The sequence below is a fragment of the Choloepus didactylus genome, chromosome X (assembly GCF_015220235.1).
Source record: "Choloepus didactylus isolate mChoDid1 chromosome X, mChoDid1.pri, whole genome shotgun sequence".
NCBI classification, from domain to species: Eukaryota; Metazoa; Chordata; class Mammalia; order Pilosa; family Megalonychidae; genus Choloepus; species Choloepus didactylus.
In genome coordinates this window covers 90479235-90504347 of record NC_051334.1, presented here as the reverse complement: position 1 = coordinate 90504347, position 25113 = coordinate 90479235, and the positions used below count along the sequence as shown (strand labels likewise).

At 40.4% G+C, this 25113-nt stretch overlaps 2 pseudogenes; one reads left to right on the top strand and one right to left on the bottom strand.

Annotated features, from left to right (window-relative positions):
* LOC119522248 overlaps positions 1 to 17578 on the bottom strand; it is a 40648-nt pseudogene extending 23070 nt beyond the window's left edge.
* A 1000-nt stretch (positions 17579 to 18578) lies between these two features.
* Positions 18579 to 25113, top strand: part of LOC119522247 — a 42381-nt pseudogene continuing 35846 nt past the window's right edge.

Sequence of the window (25113 nt, the reverse complement as noted above, 5' to 3'; positions counted from 1 at the left end):
GGGAATCCTAAGCCCATGGGGTATTGGGACCACCCAAAATTTAAGCATTAAACCACAGTTTATACAAAAAAGTCACAGGTTATTTATATCAGTAACTCAGGACCCCCAATACCCCAGGGAACTATATATATGGTTTTATGAACACTCATTATGCCTAGGTTAACAATATATGTAACCCCAGAAAGGTCCTTGCAAACTCATGGAGAAAAACTGGGGTATTTGAAACCCCCTCATAATACCCCCTTTCCAGAAAAACTTCTGTCTACCAATGGAAATTTAGTTAGTATTCTATTAGATCAACAAGATTTGCCTCTCATAGTTCCCCATAGACATCTTTCTTTTCACCCTTAGTGTTGTAGCAAATACTTTTCTGCAATAGGTTTCTGCAGTAACTTACATGCACAATAAATATCAATGCTGAACTGCCATCATTGGGTGCCACCAACCTGCCTTGGAATTCGACCCCTGATAATTGAACTGCATGGAATACCCTGCTGACAGAATTCAACATGTCAGAGAATCTGGAAAAGATAGACTGAAATCACAGTTCTCATCAATTATCAGTATAAAGTTTTAATTCCGTTTCTTGACAGCGGCACTATCACTTTGTGAAGTTGTTATCTCTCTGTATGGGGGAGCTCCTAATGTTCTGTTATCTCTTATACTGTTGTGGAATATAGATGCAATGTCTGTTCTATGGTCAATGGAAACTGCTGCATGTGGGTGGATTGTGGAATCCCAGGGGTTGGAACTCCCCCTCCCTTAGGGAAAAGGCTGGAGCCTTGAGCATGCAGTGGCCCATGTGACCAGAACACAGATCTTGAAGGTCATTGAGTCTAATCACTGTTGGTAGTCAACATTCATGAGACTCAGCTGAGGTTTCCTTGTAACCAAATATTGTAACCACCTCTCTCAAGGCTCTGCTAAAATCAACTTTCATGAGGCTCAACAGAGGTGTCTTTGTAGTCAAACCTAGTGAGGCTCTGCTCAATTATATAAGGGACTCCCATTCCTCTTGTTTGCACAGATCATTGACTTCCATTTCCCAACAAGCCACCATTGGGAAAAATCCTCCCATAAATCGGTCCCTAATTAAAACTCATTGGTAACATTTTGACTGGTGAGTTTTTTGGTTTGGGGGTTCAGTTGGGCTGAAGTGGTTGTTGAAGTGTTTCTAGGAAGTTGTCCATTTCATCTAATTTTTCTAGTTTGTTGGCATATATTTGTTAATAGTGTTCCCTTATGATTTTTTTTTTTTATTTCTTTGGGGTCTGTGGCAATGACTGCCCTCTGATTTCTGATTTTGTTTATTTACATCTTCATCTTTTTCTCTTTGTTATCTAGCTAAGGTTTTGTCAATTTTATTGATCTTCTCAAAGAACCAATTTTTGGTTCTATCCATTCTCTCTATTGTTCTTTTGCTCTCCATTTCATTTATTTCTATTCTAATCTTTGTTATGAATTTCCTTCTGCTTGCTTTGGGACTAATTTGCTGTTCTTTCTCTAGTTTCTCCAGTTAACTTTGGTATATTGTTTTAGCTCTTTCTTCCTTTTTAATGTTGGCATTTAGGGCTACAAATTTCTCCCTCAGCACTGCCTTCACTGCATTTCATAAATTTTGGTATGTTGTGTTCTCATTTTCATTCATCTCGAGATATTTACTGATTTCTCTCACAATTCATTCTTTGATTGTTTATGAGCATGTTGTTTAACTTCCATGTATTTGTGAAATTTCCAGTTCTCCAGTTGTTATCAATTTCCAGCTTCATTTTATTATGGTCATAGAGAGTTCTTTGAATAATTTCAATCATTTTAAATTTACTAAGACCTGTTTTGTGACCCAGCAAGTGGTCTATCCTGGAGAATGTTCTGTAAGCACCTGAGAAGAATGTGTATCCTTCTGCTTTGGGGTGCAATGTTTTGTATATGTCTGTTGGATCTAGTTCATTTATCAGATTATTTAGGTTCTCTTTGTCCTTATTTATCCCGTGTTTCGATTCCTTATCTATGGGAGACAATGGTGTTTTTAAGTAATTTCTGTTATTACTGTAGAGACAGCATTACTCCCTTCACTTTTACCTGTATTTGCCTCATATACTTTGGGGGCACCTTGATTAGGTAAATAAATATTTATGATTGTTATTTCTTCTTGGTGAATTGCCCCTTTTACTAATATATAGTGTCCTACTTTGTCTCATAACATTTTTGCATTTGAAGTCTATTGAGTCTGATATTAGTATACCTACCCCAGATATTTTTTGGTTACTGCTTGCATGGAATATATTTTTCCATTCTTTCACTTTCAACCTATTTCCCACACAGGGTGTGCAGACACATACCAAAGGGTTCTAAGAGAAAGGGTCAGGAAAATAACTTCTCAGACTGTACTCTCCCGGCCTTCCCAGCAGATGGGGATCTTGGTGACCTCCCCACAGCTCTATAAAGGTGTAGTATTTTTTTTTTACTTTTTTAAAATTCAGTTTTATTGAGATATATTCACATACCATACAATCATCCATGGTGTACAATCAACTGTTCACAGTACCAACATATAGTTGTGCATTCATCACCCCAACCTATTTTTGAACATTTTCCTTACACCAAAAAGAATCAGAATAAGAATAAAAAATAAAAGTAAAAAAGAACACCCAAATAATCCCCCATCCCACCCTATTTTTCATTTAGTTTTTGTCCCCATTTTTCTACTCATCCACCCATACACTGGATAAAGGGAGTGCAATCCACAAGGTTTCCACAATCACACTGTCACCTCTTGTAATTTACATTGATACACCCTATTTTTCATTTAGTTTTTGTCCCCATTTTTCTACTCATCCACCCATACACTGGATAAAGGGAGTGCAATCCACAAGGTTTCCACAATCACACTGTCACCTCTTGTAATCTACATTGATATACAATCATCTTCAAGAATCAAGGCTACTGGGTTGGAGTTTCGTAGTTTCAGGTATTTACTTCTAGCTAATCCAATACATTAAAACCTAAAAAGTTTTATCTATATAGTGTGTAAGTGTGTCAACCAGGGTGACCTCTCTACTCCATTTGAAATCTCTCAGCCACTGAAGCTTTGTTTCATTTCATTTTGCATCCCCATTTTGGTCAAGAAGGTGTTCTCAGTCCCATGATGCCAGGTCCATATTCATCCCTGGGGGTCATAACTTGTGTTCCCTGGAAGACTTACACCCCTAGGAGTCAGGTCCCACATAGAGGGGAAGGCAGTGAGATCACCTGCAAAGGTGGCTTAGTTAGAGAGAGGGGGCCACATCTGAGCATCAAAGAGGCACTCAGGGGGAGACATTTAGAAACAATTATAAGCAGGTTCAGCCTCTACTTTGCAGTAACAAGCTTCATAGGGGCAAGCCCCAAGACAGAGGGCTCAGCATATCAAGCCATCAGTCCCAAATATTTGTGAGAACATCACAAACAATCCAGGTGAGAAAGTCCAGCACCTCTGCATCCTCCGACAGCTCCCCAGGGGACCCTGAATATATATTTTTATTCTCCGCACAAATTACTTTAGGATGTGTTGATATTTCACTCCAACCTATACTGACCTACCATATCTCACTTCCTATTCAAAGTTCCATGTAATTGTGCTGTTTGAATAAACTGAGTGTAGAAGTTATATTGTTCAGAAAATATTTATCCTACACCAAATAAACATTTCTTCCCTTGGTCTCACATGGAAGTTGAAGTTTTAACACACAGTCAGTTTCAACCTTTACCCTTTGGCCTCATTTGCCCTAGTCTTAACCAGATCTGCTTCATTCATATCTCTAATTGAAGTCTGGGCTCTTTTTCAGCTTTATTTTTTTTTAAAAGTTGCTGTATGCATTAATACCAACATTCATATCTGCTGAGCTCTAGCTCTCAGTTTCTGGTGTCACACAGATACCCAATGTTCCAGAGACCAATCAGGTTATACACCAAGGGATCAACATCTCAGAGTCTGGAAATAGCCATTACAATTCAGGAATAGATTTGACTGCTGTAAGAGCTTACAATCTAGGGACCATTACAATAATCATTTCCCTGTTAGGCTGTGCTCTGAGATTCAATTCTGAATTTACACATTGTAGTTAGTCTATATTGGTGAGGCATTATAGTGTTTGCCTTTGTTTCTGGCATACTTCACTCAAAATGCTATCTATAGAATCCATTCACTTCTTTGTGTGTCTCACAACTTCACTCCTTGTAGTTGCTCAATATTCCATTGTATGCATACAGCACAGTTCACCATTCTGTTCCTCAGTCAGCATACCCTCAGGCCACCTCCACACACTGCAAATCATGAATACTGCCTCCATAGACACCAGTGTGCAAATGTCCATTCATGTCTCTGCTCTCAGATCTTCCAAGAACTTACCCCATAATGAGGTTGCCGGACCTTATGGTCCACATACTCAGCTTCTGGTGGAGTCACCACACTGACCTCCACAAAGCCTACACGATTCTGCCTCCTCATCAACAGTAAATAGGTACATCCCTCTTTCCATGTTTTCTCTGGCAATTTTACCCCATGTATATTTTTCCTACAATTTTATGGAGTTATATTCACATAACTTACAATTACCCACAGTTTACAATCAGTTGTTCATGGTATCATCATATAGTTGTACATTTATCACCACAGTCAGCACTTGAACATATTGATTACTATAAAAAAATTTTTGGTGAATAATAAAAAAGATAATAAAAATGAAAATAAAATGTCATACAATACAATATAATAGTAAGGACAGAAAACAACACCACTACCAAGAATTCCATATCCCACCCTTATATCCTTCTGTCATACACATTTAACTTTGGTATGTTGCCTTTGTTACATTTAAGTGAAGCATATTACAATGCTACTATTGGCTATAGACTCCAATTTACTTTGATTATATTTTTTCCCAAATACCATCCCTTTTTCAACATGCTATGTGGTTGACATTCATTTGTTCTCCCACATGTGAGAACATTTTTATATTTGTACATTTAGTAAAAGCCATTGCCCACTCCAGTTTTTGCCAAATTATACAGTCCCAGTTTCATCTATCTTTACCTCTGGTTTAATACATTCCCCATCCCACCTCATTCAGCTTTATGCACAGACATTTTTGTTCAGTATACTTATGATAATGTGATACCATCATGCAGTATTATGCTATTTCTGGATCTAGACAATCAGTCCTGCTGAACATTCTGTAGTCCTTCAGCCTCAAATGCCTGATCTCTACACTTTCTATATCCTGGTAGCCTGTGTTATCACCTTTTAACTATGAAATCTGCACATTACTGTTAGTTCATTTTAGTGAGACCATACAGTATTTGTCCCTTTGTTTCTGGCTAACTTCACTCAACATGATGTCCTCAAAGTTCATCCAATTTATTATATGTTCCGTATCTTTGTTCTGTGTTACAGCTGCATAATATTCCATCATGTGTATATCCAACAGTTTACCCACTCATCCATTGATGGACATTTGGGCTGCTTCCATCTCAAGGCATTTGTGAATAATGCCACAATAAATATCAGTTGACAAATGTGTGTTTGTGTCTTAATTTTCAGTTCCTTTGAGCATATAACTACCAATGGAATAGCTGGGTCATATAGCAGATCTATACTAAGATTCTTGAGGAACCTCCACACTGTCTTCCAGAGTGCTTGCAGCATTCTTCATTCCCAAGAGCAATGAATAAATTTACCTCTTTCTGCGTATACTCTCCAGCACTTGTAATTTTCTGTTTTTTTGGATAATGTTCATTCTGGAAGGTGTGAAATGATATCTCATTGTAGTTTTGATTTGCATTTCCATAATAGCCAGTGAAGTTGAGCATTTTTTTCATATGCTTGTGAGCCATTTGTATTTCCTCTTCAGAAAAGTGACTGTGCATGTCTTTTGTCAATTTTTTAATTTGGTTCTGTCCTTCCGTTGTTGAGTTGTAGGATTGCTTTATATATTCAGAATATTAAACCCTTATCTGATATGTGGTTTCCCAATATTGTCTCTCATTGTGTAGGCTGCCTTTTTACTTTTAAACAAAGTCCTTTGATGTAAAAAAGTGTTTGATTTTGAGGAGATCCCATTTGCCTATTTATTCTCTGCTTGCTCATGCTTTGGGTGTAAGGTCTAGGAAACCACCTCCTATCACGTCTTAAAATACTGCCCTATATTTTCTTCTAAGAGTCTTATGGTCTTAGCACTTATGTTTAGGTCTTTGATCCAATTGGACTTAATTTTTGTGTAAGGTGTGAGGTAGGAGTCCTCTTTCATTCTTTTGGAAATGCAAATCCAGTTCTCCAAACACAATTTATTGAAGAGCCTGCTCTGTCCCAGTTGCTTTGTCTTGATCAATTGTCTGTCAAAATGAGAGTCTATTTCTGAACACTCAATTTGATTCCATTGGTTGGTATCTCTGTCCTTATGCCAGTGCCATGATGTTTTGGGCACTGTCACTTTGTAATATGCTTCAAAGCCAGGTAGTGTGAGACCTCCCTCTTTGTTCATCTTTCTCAAGATATTTTTGGCTATTTGGGGCACCATGCCCTTCCAAATAAATTTGGTTATTGGTTTTTCTATTTCTGCAAAGTAAGTTGTTGGGATTTTAAATGGTATTGCATTGAATCTATAAATCAGTTTAGGTAGAGTTGACATCTTAATTATATTTAGTCTACCAATCCATGGACATGGTATGTTCTTCCATGTTTTTTTAGATCCTGTTCAATTTCTTTTACAGTTTCTTGTATATTTCTTTCTATGGGTCTTTTGTGGCCTTCATTAAATTTATTCCTAAACATTTGATTCTTTTGGTTGCTATTGCAAATGGAATTTTTTATTTCTTCCTCTTGTTGCACATTACTTGTGTACAAGAAAACCACAGATTTCTGCATGTTGATGTAGCCTGCCACTTTGCTGTACTCATTGATTAGCTCTAAAAGCTTTGCTGTAGATTTTTCTGGATTTTTAATACGTAGACTATTGTCATCTGCAAGCAGTGAAAGTTTTATTTCTTCCTATCAAATCTGGATGCCTTTCATTTCTTTTTCTTGCCTAATTGCTCTAGCTAGAACTTCTAGCACAATGTTGAATAGCAATGGTGACGGTGGGAATCCCTGTCTTATTCCTGATCTTAGAGGGAAAGATTTCAATCTCTCCCTATTGAGAATGATGTTAGCTGTGGGTTTTCATATATTGCCTTTATCATACTGAGAAAATTCCCTTTTATTTCTATCCTTTGGTGTGGTTTTGTCAAGAAAGGATGTTGAATTTTGTCAAATGCCTTTTCTGCATTGATCAAGATGATCGTGTGGTTCTTCTGCTTTGATATATTGATGTGGTGTGTTACACTAATTGATTTTCTTGTGTTGGACCAGCCTTGCATACATGAAATAAACCCCACTTGGTTATGGTGTATAATTCTTTTAATGTGCTGCTGGACTCAATTTGTGAGTATTTTGTTTAGGATTTTTGCATCTGTATTAATTAAAGGGATTGGTCTGTAATTTTCTTTTTTTGTAGTATCTTTGTCTGATTCTGGTATTAGGGTAATGTTGGCTTCCTAGAATAGGTTGGGTTGCTTTCCCTCCTCTTCTATTTTTTGAAGAGTTTGAGCAGGATGGGTATTAATTCTTTCTTGAATGCTTGGTAGAATTCACATGTGAAGCCATCTAGTCCTGGGCTTTTATTTTTGGGCAGCTTTTTTATGACTGACACACTCTCTTTCCTTGTGATTTTGTTGATGTTGTCTATTTCTTCTGGGGTCAGTGTTGCTTGTTCATGCTTTTCCAGGAAGTTGTGTATTTCATGAAAGTTGTCCAGTTTATTAACATATTGTTGCTCATAATATCTTCTCATTGCCTCCTTTATTTCTGCAGAGTCAGTAGTTTTGTTTCCTTTCCCATTTCTGATTGCATTTAATTGCATCTGCTCGCTCTCTTTTTTTTTTGTTAGCGTAGCTAGGGGTCTATCAATTTTGTTGATTTTCTTGAAGTACCAGCTTCTGGTTTTGTTGACTCTCTCTATTGCTTTCCTGGTCTCAAATTCATTTATTTCTGCTCTAATTGTTACTTCTTTCCTTTTGTTTGCTTTGGTGTTAATTTGCTGTTCTTTCTCTAGTTCCTCCAGGTGGACAGTTAATTCCTCAATTTTTGCTCTTTTCTCTTTTAATATAGGCATTTAGTGCAATAAATTTCCCTCTCAATACTACCTTTGTGGCATCCCATAAGTTTTGATATGTTGTGTTTTCATTGTCATTTGCCTCAAGATTCTTCCTAATTTCTCTTGTAATTTCTTACTTTACACACTGGTTTTCTAAGAGTATATTGTTTAGTCTCCATATTATTTGTGAATTTTACAATCTTCTGCCTGTTATTTATTTCCAACTTTGTTCCATTATGATCTGACAGTGTTTTTTTATAATACCAATATTTTTAAATTTGTTGAGACTTGCTTTGTGACCCAGCATATGATCTATCCTAGAGAATGTTCCATGAGCCCTTGAGAAAAGCATGTATCTTGCTGTTGTGGGGTGCAGTGTTCTATAAATGTCAAGTCTAAATCATTTATCATACAATTCAACATCTGTGTTTCCTTGTTGATGCTTCACCTATATGGTCCATCCATTGATGAGTGAGATGTATAGAAGTCTCCAACTATTATTGTGGAGTTATCTACTTCTTTCACTGTTCTCAGTGTTTGCCTCATGAATTTTGGGGCACTCTGGCTTGGTGCATAAATATTTTTGATTGTTATGTTTTCTTGATGAATTGTCCCTTTTATTAGTATGTAGTGTCCTTCTTTGTCTCTTTTAATTGTTCTACTTTTGAAGTCTCCTTCGTCTATTATTAATATAGCCACTCCCACTTTTCCCTGTTGCGGTTTGCATGAAATAACTTTTTCCAACCTTTCACTTTCAGTCTATTTTTGTCCTTGTGTCTAAGGTGAGTTTCTTGTAGACTGCATAAAGATGGGTGCTGTTTTTTAATCCATTCTTCCAGTTCATGTCTTTTTATTGGGGAGTTTAATCCATTAACATTTAGTATTACTACGGTAAGGGCAGTAATTTCTTCTATCATTTTGTCCTTTGGATTTTATATGTCATGTTTTATTTTTTCCTCTCTCTCTTTTTACCCTTCCTGATAATCTTCCTTTCTACACTCTTCTCCAAACCTTTCTCCTGTCTTTTCCTATCAGCCTGTAGCACTCCCTTTTGTATTTCTTTTAGCACCTGTCTCTTATTCACAAACTCTCTCAGTGTCTGTTTGTCTGAAAATATTATAATTTCTCCCTCATTTTTTTTAATTTTTTTTATTAAATTCAGTTTCATTGAAATACATTCACACACCATACAATCATCCATGGTATACAATCCACTGTCCACAGTATGATAACACAGTTATGCGTTCATCACCACAATCTATCGCTGAACATTTTCCTTACATCAGAAAGAACCAGAACAAGAATAAAAAATAAAAGTGAAAAAAGAACACCCAAATCATCCCCCCATCCCACCCCATTTGTCCTTTAGTTTTTATCCCCATTTTTCTACTCATCCATACACTAGATAAAGGGGGTGTGATCCACAAGGTCTTCACAATCACACTGTCACCCCTTGTAATCTACATTATTATAATAATTGTCTTCAGGAGTCCAGACTGCTGGGTTGGAGTTTGGTAGTTTCAGGTATTTACTTCTAGCTATTCCAATACATTAAAACCTAAGAGGTGTTATCTATATAGTGCATAAGAATGTCCACCAGAGTGACCGCTCGACTCCATTTGAAATCTCTCAGCCACTGAAACTATTTCGTCTCATTTTGCATCCCCCTTTTGGTCAAGAAGATACTCTCAGTCCCACGATGCTGGGTCCACATTCATCCCCGGGAGTCATATTCTGCATTGCCAGGGAGATTTACAACCCTGGGAGTCGGGTCCCACATAGGCGGGAGAGCAGCGAGTTCACCTGTTGAGATGGCTCAGTTAGAGAGAGGGCCACATCTGAGCAACAAAGATGTACTCAGGGGGAGATTCTTAGGCACTATTACGTGCAAGTTTAGACTCTTCTTTGTGGTAATGAGCTTCATAAGGGCAAGTCCCATGCTTGAGGGCTCAGCACATCAAACCGCCAGTCCCAATGTTTGTGACAACATCAACACCAGTCCAGGTGAGGATGTCCAACACATCCGCACCTTCCCCCAGATCCTCGGGGCTGGGGAGGGGGAGGCTGTAAATATATTTTTTATTATCTGCCCAAATAACTCTGGGATGTGTCACTATTTCACTCCAGCCTATACTAACCTACCGTATCTCACTTCCTATTCAAAGTTCCATGCAATTGTGGTGTTTGAACAAATCGACTGTAGAGTTGTACCATTTAGAAAATTTAGATCCTGTACCAAATAGATATCTCTTCCCTTGGTCTCATATGGAAGTTGAAGTTTTAAAACACAATCAGTTTCAACCTTTACCCTTTGGCCTGGCTTGCCCTGGTCTTAACCAGACCTGCTTCATTCATATCACTAATTGAAGTCTGGGCTCTTTTTCAGCTTTTTTTTTTTTTTGACAGTGGTTGTATGCACTAATACTGACATTCATATCTGCCGAGCTCTAGCTCTGAGTTTCAGGTGTCTCAGAGATATGCATTGTTCCAGAGACCAATCAGGTTATATGCTAGGGGATCAGCATCTCAAAGTTTAGAGATAGGCATTACAATTCAGGGATAGAGTTAACTGCTGTAAGAGCTTACAATCTAGGGACTATTACAATTATTATGTCCACGTTAGGCTATATTGTATGATTCAATTCTGAGTTTACACATTGTAGTTAGTCCATATTGGTGAGGCATCATCCCTCTCACCATGTTTTCTCCAACACTTTTACTCCTATATATATATTTTCCTACAATTTTATAGAGTTATATTCACATACCATACATTTATCCACAGTGTACAATCAGTTGTTCATGGTATCATCATCTCCCTCATTTTTGAAGGACAGTTTGGATGGATATAGAACTCTTTTTTGGCAGTTCTTCTCTTTCAATATCTTAAACATATCATACCACTGTCTTCTTGCCTCCATGGAGTCTGCTGAGAAATCTGTACATAGTCTTATCAAGCTTCTTTTTTATGTGATGTATTGCTTTACTCTTGTTACTTTCAGAATTCTCTCTTTGTCTTTGACATTGAACATTCTGATCAGTAAATGTCTTCAAGTAGGTCTATTAGGGTCTATTCTGTTTGGGGTGTGCTGTACTTCTTGAATCTCTAATTTTCTGTCTTTCATAAGAGTTGGGGAATTTTCAGTGTTTATTTCTTCTATTATTCTTTCTGCCCCTTTTCCCCTCACTTCTCCCTCTGGGACATCCATAACATGTATTTTTATGCATTTTTTGTGGTCACTCATCTCCCTAAATCCCTGTTCATATTTTCCCATTCTTTTCACCATCTTTTCTTTCATGTGTGTGAATTCGGATGTCTGATCTTCCAAGTCACTGATCCTTTCTCTTGCCTGTTCAAATCTACTGTTGCATCCCTTCATTGTCTTTTTCATCTCTTCCATTATGCCCTTCATTCCCATAAGTTATGCCATTTGCTTTTTCAAGTTTTGAATTCTTCCTTATGGTCATCTAGTGTCCTCCTATATCCTTCATCTCTTTTGCTATGTCTTCCCTCATTTCATTGACTTGATTTTTGAATTGATTTAGATTTATTTGAGCATCTCCAATTAGTTCTTCCTTCAGTTTATTTAATTGATTTAGTGATAATTGCTTCAACTCCTGTACCTTGGTTGAACTATTAGTTTGTTCCTTTGGCTGGCTCATATTTTCATGTTTCCTAGTATGGCTCATTATCTTAAGCTCTCTAGGCATCTGACTTCATTGATTAGTTTATTCTGGAGCTTGTTTTCAGTCTTTTACCTAGTGTATTCTTGTAGGTTGGCTTTGTTTTCTAACCTTTGGTACTCAGTTCAGCTCATTCTAGACCTTTAACTTAGATTCTGTTTAGTTGTTCAGAGTTTTTCACCTCTTGTTTTTCTGTTTCTTGCCCTGCCTCTATGTAGTCTTTATGTGTGATGGTCTCTTCAGATATGGTCAACCCCAGTCAGTTCTTCCAAGTCCAGAGAGGCCCAGTTCTCAGGAGGAGGGTATGGATTTTCCTTGAGAATGAAACCTTCCTCTGAGGCATTTAGAGTCTGTGCTTCTCCTATGCTGTCCATGAAGTAGCACTTTCCATCCCATAGTTCCCCCACCACTGTAAGGAGTTGTGGAGCCTTTAGTTCTCCTCGTAGCCCTGACCCTGTCAGGGGTATGGCTGACTGAAGTTGGTTTCTGAATTCCTGCCCCTGGGGTCTGAGTTCCCAAAAGGAGGGCTACCACTGTAGCTGGGCCATATACCCCTTTTCCTGGGAAGTTTTGTTTTTTAGCAAATTTTCTCTGCCACTAGACTTATTGCTTTGTCTCTCAGAGGTGTCTTAGCTCTGATCTTGCCTGGGCCCAAATTGCAAGTCTTTGAGGCTTTCTGTAATGGGCTTCTTAGAATAATTGTTTGAGAAAAAGAAAGATTTTTTTTAAAAAAAGGAAAAAGGAAAAGAAGGGCCCAGTATGGGCTATTTGCAGTCCTTGCAGATTTAATGGGCAATTGAAATGCTAAAAGACAATGGGTTGAGGTTTATTAAGGAACAAATCAAGAAAGCAGAGAAACTGGCTTTTCAGGCAAAGGCCCTCACACCCTGGGTTTGCATATGTGCCTGATTCTGTCTGAACCTGGTCCTTCTCTGCATCATGTTCACCAGAACTCCTAAAAGTGTCTGTTTTCATTTTATTTATTTATTTTTTGTTCTTTTCACTGACCCTATCTTCTCTCCAGTGGGCTGACTGCTCCCAGATTCTCTGGTGTCTGGTCTCAGTTTACCTATGGTTATAGTTTTTGTTCCAGAGTCTGTGTTTGTTAAACTTTGGTGCAACTGCAGTTCTCTTTCCTTTTTCCCAGCAAAAATGGCCCCTCCTCCCACAAGAATGTGCCTGGCAGGGAGGGCCATGGGTCCCCTGGCTTTGAGAACTTAGAGATTTCACTAATCTCAGCTGTTCCATGCACTTGTGAGTGTTGTATGAAGTATTCCAACCTGAAATTCCTCTGCAGTGTCCAGTCCACTCAGTTCCTGGCTTTCTACCAACTGTTCCAGAGGAGTAACTAAAACCCACACCTCACCACTCCACCATCTTGCCCTGCCAAGCAAGGTAAGTTATTTTTCAATGCCTCTGACTGATCTGTTTTTACAGTGAATGGGGATAAATGCCCCACAGTGCTGTGGGCACCTGTCCAGAAAGGACCAGGACTGTGGGCTCCTGCTGTCTTATTTCAACAGCCAACAGTTGCATCAAAATTGTTTTGTGCCCCCTCTTTTTCCAAGCAGAGGACTTCCCTGCCTCTCCCAGACAGCAGCTGCATGCCAGGGAAGACCCAGGCACCCTTGGGGCTGTCAGCCTCAGGGTTGGGGAAGGGTTGCTGGGGCCACTGTGGTGCTGTCATTCACCATAGCTTCTCTGATTGCGGAAATAGTGGTGGTGTGAGCACCCTGGGAACCTGTGCAGAAAGGTTCAAAGCTGCAAGACCCAAAAGGTCCCCCCATCCAGCTACCAGCTGCAACAGGACTGTGTCACATTGTGGGAACCCTGGGCACAAAGCCTTGAAGATTGCACACAGCAGCTTGTGTGACCTAGGTCGGTTGAGGTTTGACCTATTCTCCTTGTAATAGCAGATGCTAACTGTAAACCATACTCAAAACTAGCTCCTTCCTGAGATTCCTTGAGATACTGTTGTCTCTATAATCCTCCTCCTCCCTGTTGATTACTATCAACCCCTCCCTACACTGCATGACCTGGCTCCCTGCCTTATGCTCTCACACCCATTGGAATGTCAAGCTCTTATAGCCAGCTTATTCAACCCCCAAAAGTGTGGACTATTTCCATGTTGTGCTCTGAACTGACTGCTATTCAGAGCAGCTCCTGAATCCATCCAGAGAAGCTCCTGAATTCTGGGCAACATGACTGACTTCCATTTTTTCCCTTGTAAGTAAGCCCTGAATACAAAGTTCATGCCTTTGAACATGCCTGGTGTCTTCTTTGGCCTCTTGGCAGCAAAGGCCCACTTGGGCCATGACAATTGGTGAGCTGCCAGCCTGGAGACTAAAGAAATCCCAGGCATTGATGACATGAACTTTGGGAAGGGAAAGGGGAAGTCCCTGGGTGGGATACCAGTGTGGCCTGAGACATGTATGTGGGGAGGGGTGGCTACCCTCCTAGATGAATGGGCCCTGCCAAGAGAGTATGGAGGCACATGCACCTCCCTGGCTGGACTAATAGTCATCCTGTGGCAAGCCACAGGATTATTGGGACTTCATAAAAAGAAAAACTGTTGTCAGAATGCTGCCACAATAGGCTGGCCATTGTTAGAGGCTGTGCATGCAGCCATGGAGGAGGCTTTAACAGCTAAAGCATCAGTGCACCATTTGGAAGAGGAATTGAAGTTAGAGAGAGATATGAGGTTGACCCAAGTAGAATTAAAGGATGCTTTGAATGAAAGATGCTTTGAAGGCTTAGAAACTTTAGCCTGTCAAAATGCTAGAGTGAAAGGGCAGAAACTGCATAAAGCCCAAGTCAGGCGCACTTTAACCTCCCCTGATTGGGATCCTAAAATATTGGATCCGGTGGATTTTTCCTCAGATGAGGATGATCCACAATCAGAGTGGGACAAAGAGGAGGACTGCAAGCTTGTTTGTCCTCTGGTCTGATGCAAAGTCAAATCAGAGCATGTCACAATTCCTAGTGAGGCAGGCGGAGAGGTGCTAATTACAATGCGGTACTTTTCTGTAGCTGAATTAAGAGATATTGGAAATCAATATAAACCAAAACCTAGGGAACCCCTAGCAAATTGGCTGCTGCAGCTGAGTGACAATGGTGCTGATAGTACCTTGCTCTCTGGGCATGAGATGAACAAACTATCCTCACTTACCACCCACCCCTCTCTATGCCAGTGCATGTATGCACTAGCCCTAGCACGGAAATATGTTCACTACTTGATTGGCTTATATTCCAATGTAAAGAAGTCTGGCCTAATGAAGGGGACTTACCCCACCTGCCCCCTCCATGGTGCACTATAGATGAGCTCCAAGATGTACTACAGGGGCTGGGAATGAAGCACTCAATATATGTGCCAGGTGTCATTGGGCCAGATAATGTACCCTCCACTGCAGGGTTGTGTGGGACAATTCTGCAAACTGCTCCTAACCGATGGTATGGAACATTGATGCCAACTCTCAATCCCCTAATAAGAAGGCCTTTGTCTGAAGCAGCCCAGGAAATTGCCTGACTAGGTGAAATGGACCACCTGAGGTGATACAAAGCTGTAGTTAGAGCTACTGGTCATGTCCTCAGGGGGCAGGATGGTCCAAACCAGGTGTCCCATAGACAAATGTGGGCAGATTTGGTGGCTGCTGGGACAAAAACAGAAGAAATTGATGGATGGCCAAATGCAGTGTTAACTAAGCTATGGAGTAGGTTACCTATGGAGCAAAGGATTACTAAGCCAGAGGTTAGATCTCTGGAAGAGGATAGTATTTCAAGCTACAAAATCTATGAACCCTGGCCCATGCCTCATAAGGAGCCTTCTGCTCCTCCAGCCAAAGAGGTCTGGGAGGCTCCCTTCCCCCTAGATTAGGGGTGGGGCCAAGGTTCCTGAGTGAGAACAATTCATAGGGACACTGGGGATTGGAGGCCACACAAAGAACTATTTTCTGGTCCCCGACAAATGGGCATAGTTTTGGCTCTAGTTGACACCAGAGCTGAATGTACCCTAATACATGGAAAAAGACCATGAACTGAAGGCCCCATATTAACCATTGCTGGATATGAGGGCCAAGGAATTAAAGCAACACAGAGGCGGGTAGTAATGCAAATTGGCCAACTGCCCCCTCAAACTTATATGGTGTATATATCCCCTATTCCAGAGTATATACTAGGAATTGACATTTTGCAAAATATTACCTAGCAAACTACTATAGGGGAGTTTCACCTCTGGTGTCGAGTAGTCGAAGCTGTTCTTAGGGGTCATGCTAAATGGTTGCCAGTGAAGGTGCCTCTTTCCAGGTGCATGGTAGCAGTGTGCCAGTATAAGCTGCCTGGAGGCCATCAGGAGATCACTGTCACTATAAAGGAGCTAGAAAGAATGGGCATCATTGTCCCCACTCATAGTCCTTCCAGTAGCCCTGTTTGGCCAGTAAAAAACCATGATGGACCTGGTGGATGACTTGATTATAGAGAACTGAATAAAGTAACACCCCCTTTGTTTGCTGCAGTACCAAACATTGCTACCCTGCTGCAAGACATCAGTACAAAATTAGGCCTGTATCATTTTGTGTTGGATCTTGCTAATGCCTTTTTCAACATTTCTTTAGATCCTTCCAGCCAGTCTGTACTCACCTTAATGTGAGGAGGACAACAGTGGACTTTCACTGTGCTGCCACAAGGATATCTCCACAGTCCCACCATCTGCCATGGACTGGTGGCACAAGATTTGAAGAAATGGACACCCCCTAAGAATGTCACTATGTTTCACTATATTGACAATATCATGCTAACCAGTAATTCTCTTCCAGAACTAGAAATCACCACTAGCACAGTGGTGACCCACCTTGAAAGTCAGGGATGGGTGATAAATTGAAGCAAAGTACAAGGGCCTGGAGAGTCTGTCAAATTTTTGGGTGTTATCTGGTTGGGTAGGACTAAAACTATTCCTTCTGCTGTTATTGATAAAGTGCAAAATTATCCTACCCCATGCACCCCCAAGCAATTAATGGCTTTCCTTGATATGTTAGGCTATTGGAGACCCTTTATACCCCACTTGGCACAAATTCTAAAAACTTTGTACTTATTAGTCCAAAAGGGGAAAACATGGGAGTGGGATGCCCCCCAACAGGCTGCCTTTGAGAGGTCTAAGTGCACAATAGTGCAAGCACAGGCTGTAAGGGTGGTGGACTCCAATATACCCTGTGAATTGGTGTGGCTAGTGCTGATATTGGCATTGGGTGGGGTTTGTGGCAAAGGCAAAGGCTAAACATGCACCTTTTGGGTTTTGGTCCCAGCTATGGAAGGGTGCAGAACTCAGGTATAGCCCTTTGGAAAAGCAATTGTGTGCAGCTTATAATGCTCGGGTACAAGTTGAAGGGCTAACTCAAAGGTGCCCAGTGACCTTACGAACAGCCATTCCTATACAGGGGTGGATATGAGATACTGTAAACAAGCCCCATTTAGGAAGTGCTCAGCTGAGCATGTTGACAAAATGGAACGCCTACCTCCTGCAGCATAGCATTTTTAATAACAGCCCTTTGAGTACAGAAATGCATGACACTTTAGGACCAGTCTCCTATGTGGAAGAGCAACATGCCTTTCTTCCTGTCAATACTCCTGAGGTGGCTCCTCCCATGCCCACCATTGTCAGACAAGAAAACATACCTGACTGCATGGTATACTGATGGATCAGCACATGGGCAACCTGCTACCTGGATGGCCATGGCTGTCCAACCCAGTACTGACACCATCTGGTGGGAGACTGGAACATCACAAAGCAAGCCAGTGGGCTGAGCTGTGGGCTGTATGGATGGTCACTTTCCATGAACCAGGGGATGCTTTGACTATACAGACAACTGGGCCATGTACTGGGGCTTAACTGTATGGATGGTCACCTGGAAGCAAGAACAATGGACAGTTGTCAGCTATACCCTGTGGGGAAAAGAAATGTGGGAAGACATCTGAACTGCCTGCCACAAATGCAAGGTAACCATTTTTCATGTCTCTGCCCATAACACCAATTCACTACCAGGTAACATAGAAGCTGATGCCTTAGCAAAAATCTGCAGCCTAGCACCAACAATGCATGAAGCTGCTGAGTGGCTGCATCAGAAAACAGGACACCAAGGATATCATACCCTGTGGAAGCTGGCACAGCAGTTTCAACTACCCATCACCAGACACCAATTAAAAGAAGTAGTGGGTGCTTGCCCCTCTTGCTCACTGCAACATCCCAGAATGCTTCCTCATCGAGTTGGGCACATTGGCAGGGACCAGATCCCTGTCACTTGGTGGCAAGTAGATTATATTGGCCCCCTTCCTCTGTCTGAAGGGGCAAAATATGCCTTCACTGCAGTAGATACAGCAACAGGACTGCTGCTGGTCTTCCCAGTAGGCAAGGCCAACCAATGGGCTACAATACATAGCCTAGAAAAGCTGAGTGTATTCTTCAGGATCCCCACATATGTGGACAGTGACAGAGGGACCCTGTTTACTGGGCAGCTAACCCAAGCCTGGGTGGCTGAGCATGATGTCCCCTGGACATTCCACCTGCCCTACAACACCACTGTGGCAGGGTTGATTGAGAGAATGAATGGCCTTTTAAAAGAACATTTGAAGGATGATAAAAATTCCCTGCAGCAATGGACTTGACGACTGTACTCAACATTAATCAGTATCAACTCCAGGCCTAGGGTGGCTGCCCCTGCTCCAGTTGAAATGGTAATGGCTGGGCCCATGCAAGCTTTGCAAATTCAGGTAAAGGGGCCAGAGACCTTAAAGCCACAGCAAGGTAATGATAATTTACTCTTGCCTATGCCACAAGCGCTAGAAATTGGGGAAAATAAGGTTGATTGGCCCTGGTCCTGGCCAATGCAGCCTCAATGGCTGGGTGTCCTAAGCCCATGGGGGGGTTGGGATCACCCAAAACCTAAGTATTAGACCACAATTTATTCAAAAAATGCCAAAGGTTGTATACATTGTTAATCTGGGGCCCCCTATACCTCAAGGTGCTATATGTATGACATTATGCCTAGGTTAACCATGGATGCAACACCTGGGGGTACTTGCAACCCCAAGGGGAAAAGATATGGTATTTAAGCCCCCCTCATAATGCCCCCTTACCTAGGACACTGTTATCTACTGATGGAAGCATAGCTTGTATATTGTTAGACCACCAAGATTTGCCTCTTATTGTACCCCATAAACATCTTTCTTTTTGCCCATAGCACTGTAGGAAACACATTTTACAGTGGGCATCTGCAGTAACTTCCACACATAACAGGTCTCAGTGCTGGGTATGCACTGATTTGCCATCATCCAGCACCACCGGCCTCCCATGGGCCATCACTCCTGCCGAACAGATGACTTGGGACACCATGCTGATGTAGCAACACACTCACAATGGCAAGTGTGGAAAGACTTCTTCCCTTTCTCTGCATCACCGAATATTTTTCCCTCCAAGACTGAATCTTATTCTTACATATATTCCCTGGTCTGGGAGCAAATTAATAAGTCCTGGCCTATATTTGGGTATTCTGTACAAGATGGTTTAGGATGGCTCACTGCTGAGGCTGTAACCATAAATAAAGTGGCTTCAGTTTGTATGGAGCATACTGAAGGGTATAAACAAATGGGATGGCTGCCTCCTGAATTCTGTGGCATAACCATCCACCTACAAAAGGATAGTTATTTTCAGTGGCAAAATGTTAACATTAGCCATGGAGCTTACCCATCCCCAAAGGGATGTCTCTGGACCTGTGGGCAGAATGGCTATGGCTGGATTGGATGATGCACCTGGGGACAACCCTATGTGCCTGCTACCCTCTATGACACTTTACCACATACACACAGCAATTGGGAGATGGTAAAAAAACAGATATAGAACAAAACAGACTGCTTGGTGGTTTTATTCTTTGGCTGTCTTAGCCCCAGGTGGTGCTGCCATAGTAACTGAAGTACATATAGCTGCTTTAGCTAACTACACTGCACAAGCACTCAATGAGTCAAAATTAGCTATATCATTGCTTAATGATGAACCTACACAACTAAGGAAAATAGTCTTACAAAACAGAATGGCTCTGGATATTATAACCATTGTCCAAGGCAGTTCCTGTGCTTAAATTAATATTCAATGCTGTGTATATGTACCTGATAACTCACAAAATGTAACCCAAGCTCTTAATCACATGCAAGATCATATACAAAATATTGAACATCTGATGATCCTTTGTCTAAATGGTTTAATTCTTTAACTTGGCCATGGCTCCATTTAATAGGCTTACTGTCCATATGTACTGGTTTACTTGTACTCTGCTGTTCACTGTATTGTTGTGGATTATGGATGTAATGTATGTCCTATGGTCAATGCAAACTTCTGCATGGGGGTGGAATGTGGGAAACCTGGGCACAGGGCATTCACCAAGGGCCTTGAAGATTGCACACAGCAGCTTGTGTGACCTAGGTCAGTTGAGGTTTGACCTATTCTCCTTGCAATATCAGATGCTAACTGTAATCTATACCCAAAACTAGCTCCTCCCTGAGATTCCCTGAGATACTGTTATCTCTATAATGCTCCTCCTCCCTGTTGATTATTATCAACCCCTCCCTACATTGCACAACCCCACTCCCTTCCTTATGCTCTCATGCCCATTAGAATGTTGAGCTCTTATAACCAGCTTATTCAGCCCTCCAAAGTGTGGACTACTTCCATGTTGTGCTCTGAACTGGCTGCCATTCAGAGCAACTCCTGAATCCATCCAGAGAAGCTCCTGAATTCTGGGCAACATGACTGACTTCCATTTTTTCCCTTCTAAGTAAGCCCTGAATAAAAAGTTCATGCCTCTGAACATGCCTGGTGTCTTCTTTGACCTCTCGGCAGCAAAGACCCACATGGGCTGTGACATGCATCCTTACTTTTCCTGATGGATGGCCTCCTTGTTTCTCCCAGCCCACTGCAGCCATCTGGATGAGAGCCAGATATGCCTGGATCTGCTGGCCACAGGGGTGGGGGATGGGTATCAAGCAACCTGGTTCAGATCAGTCCCTCACCACATTGTTTCAGTTTGTGAAACAAATTTTTTTGCAGGCTCCTGAGCCTCCATGTGAAAACTCTGTAGACTACAGGACTGAGAGGTTTAACTTCTCTAGACAAGAGTTTGCAAAGGAGTTCACCTGTCTGCCAGCCTCAGGGGTGGGGGTATGAGTGACAGGAACAACAATGGAGATTAGTTTCTTGCTGGTGTCTCTCAGTTTGTAGGATTAATGGAACCTCAAGTTTCTGAGCTCCTGCTAAAAAAGGCTCTAGAGGGTTAACTTCACTGGACCTCAACTGGAGTAAGACTGAGCCACATCTCTCCAGCTGGTGAGAGCCAAGCCATCCCAAAACTGCCAGGTGATGTAGCTGAGATCACTCACCACAATTTCTCAGTACTAGTTTCTCTTTTTATGATCAGGTCTCTGTTATATGCTACAATTATCTTTCCCTGGGCTCCTGAGCCCCAGAAGAGCTGCTTTAGATAGTTCCTGCCTGTTCCCTGGAAGGTTTTGGTGGAGGAGTGATTCTGCCTGTCCTTATCTCACCATCTTCCCAGAAGTCCTCTGTTTCTGTATATTTTTAAAATACTTTCCTGTTGGTTACCATGGGGTTTTTAAAAAATCTTCATCTGTAACTTACTAATTTAAAAATATGCCAACTTAGCTTCAATAGTATACACATTCTCTTTGTCTTCATGTCTTCGTACTACAAGCCTCTCTCTCCTGTCTTTTCCTTTCAACCTGCAGAACTACCCTCAGTAATTCCTGCAGAACAGGCTTTTTTAATGAACTCACTCAGTTTCTGAATATCTGAGAATATTTTAAATTCTCCTTCATTTTTGAAGCACAGTTTTTCCAGATACAGAATTTTTGGCTGGCAGTTTTTCTCTTTAAGTACTTTGGATATATCACACCACTGACTTCTTACCTCTATGGTTTCTGATGAGAAACTGGTATGTAATCTTATTGAGGACCCATTTTATGTGAAGAATCACTTTTCTTTTGCTGCTTTTAGGATTCTCTTAATCTTTGGAATTTAAGAGTCTGGTTAGTATGTGTCTCAGAATAGGTCTACCAGAATTTATTCCGTTTGGGGAATGTTGCACATCTTGGACATTTATATTTGTCTTTCATAAGAGTTGGGAAATTTTTTGCCATTGTTTCCTCAGATACTCTTTCCACAACTTTTACCTTCTTCTGGGTCACCCATAATACATTACATTTGTGTACTTCATGCTGTCACTCAAATCCCTGAGACATTGCTCATTTTTTCTACTCTTTTCTCTGTTCTGACTACATGATTTTGATTGTCCTGTCTTCTAGTTCATTGATTTTTTGTTTTGCCTGTTCATATCTGCTGCTGTATGCCTCTAGTACACTTTTAATCTCCATTATTGTGCATGTATTTCCCATACTTTCTGTTATGTTTCCTTTTATACATTCATCTTTTTATTCTCACACATTTTCTTAATATTATCTTTTATCTCTTTATGTATATTTTCCTTCATCACCTTGAATTGATTTTAGGAGATTGGTTTGAATATCCTTGATTAATTGTTCCATATTCTGAGTCCCTTTTAAGTTTTAATTTGTTCCTTTTACTTGGTCATATCTTCTTGTCTCTTAGTATGGCTTGTAATCTTTTGCTAATGTCTAAGCATCTGATTTTCTTTTTGGGGGGCAATTACTTTATTTTTTAATTCAGTTTTATTGAGACATATTCACATTTCATACACTCATCCACAGCATATAATGAATTGTTCACAGTACCATCATAAAGTTGTGCTTTCATCTTCACAATTTTGGAACGTTTTCGCTACTCCAAAAAAGAATAAAAATAAAGGTAAAACACAACACCCAAAATATCCCATTCCTGCCATCCTTCCATTTAAGTTTGCTAATGCTGCCATTGTGCAAAATATCAGAAATGGATTGGCTTTTATAAAAGGTATTTGTTAAGTTACAAATTTACAGTTCTAAGGCCATACAAGTGTCCAAATTAAGACATCAACAAGAGGATACCTTCACTGAAGAATGGCCAGTTGTATCCAGAACATCTCTGTCAGCTGGGAAGGCATGTAGCTGGCATCTGCTGGTCCTTTGCTCCCAGGTTCTGGCTTCAAAATGGCTTTCTCCAAAATGTCTCTGGGATCCTCTCTCATAGCTCCTGTGCATCCTTTCTTCTTTCTCCCAAAGCATTTCTCTCTAAGTGTCTGGGGGTTCTCTCATAGCTTCTCCAGGGCAAACTCTGGGCTTAATCTGTTAGCTTAGCATCTCCAAACATTTTTCTGTCTGCATCTCCAAGCATCTCTAAACAACACTGTTGGCTCTGTTTCCTCTTAAAGTATTCCAATAATCTGATTGAGACCACCATGCATGGGCAGAGTCACATCTCCATGAAAATATCTATTCAAAATATCTCACTTACAGTTGGTTGAGTCAAATCTTCATGGAAACAATCTAATCAAAAGTCACACCCTAATCAAGACCATAAGACTGGCCTCACAAGTTGCATTATAGAACATGGATTTTCTGGGGGAAATAAAATATCCAAACAAGCACACCCACAATTGTACATTCAATTTTTGTCCCCATTTTTTGTTCATCTATCCTTACACTGTGTAAAGGGAGTGTGAGCCACAAGTTTTTAACAATCATGTTTACACTGTGTAAGCAATATAGTTATACAATCGACTTCAAGAACAAAGACACCTGAAGCTCCAGAGACTATGTTATACATGAAGAGCTCAACAAATCAGAATCTAGAGATAACCATTACAATGCAGGTATAGATGTGACTTCTGTGAGAGCTTCAATCTAGGGACCTTTACAGTAAGCCTTCCCCTGATAACACATGATCTAAGATTCAATTCTCAAAGTTTGCACACTATAGTTAGTCCATATTAGTGAGGTGTTATAGTGTTTGTCTTTTTGTTTCTGCCTTATTTAACTCAAAATGCTGTCCTCAAGGTCGATTCACCAAGCTGCATGGCTCACAAATTCATTATTTCTTGCAGCTCCTCAATATTCCATTGCATGTGTACACCACAGTTCACCATTCCATTCATCAGTTGATGTACTCTTAGACCACCTCTCAACCATTGCAAATCATAAATAATGCTGCCATAAATACCAGTGTGTGACGGTCTATTCATATCCCTGCTTTCAGGTCTTCCAAGTATATACTCAATAATGGAGTTAGAGGAAAAAATGGCAAGCCCATACTTAGCTTTTTTGGAACCAGCACACTGCCATCCATGTGGGCTACACCATTCTACTTTCCCACCAACAGCAAATAAGTATATACCTTTCTCCACATTTTCTCCAACACATGTATCCCTGTGTTTATTTTTTCCTCTGAAATTTTTTGAGATATATTCAGTTAGCATACAATCATCCACAGTGTGCAGTTGTTCATAGTATCAGCATATAAGTTTGCATTCATCACCAAAAACAGCACTTGTACACATACATTACTCCACAAATAATAACAACAATAATAATAAAGGAAAAAATACAAATAAAATAAAATACAATAAACAAGTCAACAACAGCACCACCAAGAATCCCATACTACTCCCTTATATTCTCCTTTATAGATAGACATTTAGCTTTGATATATTGACTTTGTTACAATTAATGGAAGCATATTCCAATGTTACTGTTGACTATAGACTCTAGTTTGTATTGATTCTATTTTCCCCAATAACATCCTATTTTCAACACCTTGCAAAGTTGACATTCATTATTCTCCCTCATAAAAAACATTCTTATATTTGTACATTAAATCATCATCACTGATCACTCTAGGTTTCACTAAGTTATAGAGTCCCAGTCTTTATCTTCTACCTTTACTTCTGGATTCATACATGCCCCTGGTCTTCCTCTTTCATCCATACTCACAGTCATCTTTGTTCAGTGTACTTACAATATTGCGATACAATCACACAGCATTGTGCTATCCATTTCTGGATCTATAAAATCAATCCTGATGAACACTGTATACTCCTTCAGCATCTGATGCCTGATCTCTACCCTCTTTCATACACCTGATAAACTGTATTCTCAGCCTTAACTCTCAAGATTTGCTCATTAATGTTAGTCCATATTAGTGAGACCATACAGTATGTATCCTTTGTTTCTGGCTAATTTTTCTCAACAAGATTCATCCATGTTGTTATGTGTTCCATGATGTTATTATGTCTTACATCTGCATAATATTCCA